Source organism: Dermacentor andersoni, chromosome 6 (assembly GCF_023375885.2).
Source record: "Dermacentor andersoni chromosome 6, qqDerAnde1_hic_scaffold, whole genome shotgun sequence".
In the NCBI taxonomy this organism is placed as follows: Eukaryota; Metazoa; Arthropoda; class Arachnida; order Ixodida; family Ixodidae; genus Dermacentor; species Dermacentor andersoni.
The window spans coordinates 116,108,775-116,110,174 of NC_092819.1; the positions used below are offsets into that span (position 1 = coordinate 116,108,775).

Consider the following 1,400-nt stretch of genomic DNA (forward strand, 5'->3'; position numbering starts at 1 on the left):
CAGTAGAGTAACCAAGGGGGTCAAAATTATTCCGGAATCCCTCGTACTTCATGCCTCATAATCATATTGTGGTTTTGGCAAATAAAACTACAGAATTGGGTTCAATATATTAGTTGGTGCCCTTTGATGTTCCAGCTCTCTAATTTTCTTGCTTATAAAAGCTCTCTTCTTGTTATAAATGATGAATTTGTTATTACAAAAGGCTAACCTTTAATCTAACTTAACTCATTAATTTCCTTTAGTGTCCCTTTTCCATGCATTAAAAGCATGGAACACTAATACTTTTGCATTAATTTTTATTTGACTCGTGCTCAACAGCTAGATGCCATAGAAGATGAACTACTACCGTGGGCTTCAAGTTGATAGGTTGCCGTATAAAAGCATGTCTTTTCTTTTAGAGATAAAAACACCTGAGCCTACTTTTCTGTCTTTATATAGACTATTGAGATAGGCAAACACCACTTGCATGATAGATCAGTGATTAGTTATGTGTTCAGTTTTTGCCCCCACCCCAAAAAAAGAAAGTGAACTTGTGGGATCGTTCTCCACCTGTGGCAAGTTGTTTTTTCATCCACTTTCATTTCGATTAATTTATCATTTCGTTATTTCATTTATTAAGCTCAAATAATTTCCCCTATGTGTTCCTTTGTGTTTGTTGGCTTCTTATGATATTACTAATAAAAATTGGGCCCCTCGGTTAACCCTCTTTCTTCTAGTTTATTACATAACGAGGGTCTCGAATCAGGCAACATTGATGCCTTCAGGTAGCATGTGTGGGTTTATTGACCAGTTGCCTTCACTCAAAAAAGATCACGTTCTCGTGACGCCTGCGGCAGAAAGGATGTTCCACGTCCGCCGCCAAGGCCTGTGAGTGGTAACGCTGGCTAACACTCCCAGGGTTCTACAAGGAAACATAAATACCCAAGAAAGTGGATGGTGAAACGGCGCCGCGGTAGCTCAATTGGTAGAGCGTCGCATGCAAAATGCGAAGGTTGTGGGATCGTTCCCCACCTGCGGCAGGTTGTTTTTTCATCCACTTTCATTTCCATTAATTTATCGTTTCATTATTTCATTTATTAAGCTCAAGTAATTTCCCCTATGTTGTCCTTGGTGTCAGTGTTTGTTGGCTTCTTATGATATGGCTAATAAAAATAGGGGCCCTCGGTTAACCACCTTTCTTCCTGCAATAACATGTTTCATGGAGGATAAAAAAAGCACGCTTGACTTTCTTAAAAAAATATGCTTTATGTAGACAGTTTCTGCGCCCTTGTCTGTTGGCAACCTAAAAACATGAAAAAGAGCTAGTAAAAGGCAGCAGAAAATTTTAAACAAACTGCTGATATTGCAGTAATGAAAACTCCTCACAAAGAATAGCTAATAAAAATATTTGAGAAATTTCA

General features: G+C 38.4%; 1 non-coding gene across 1 annotated transcript; it reads left to right on the forward strand.

Moving 5' to 3' along the window:
* The first annotated feature begins 946 nt into the window (after positions 1-946).
* TRNAL-CAA (transfer RNA leucine (anticodon CAA)) lies at positions 947-1,019 on the forward strand. The gene has a single exon. It is a non-coding gene; the product is annotated as a tRNA-Leu (tRNA).
* The last annotated feature ends 381 nt before the right edge of the window (positions 1,020-1,400 follow it).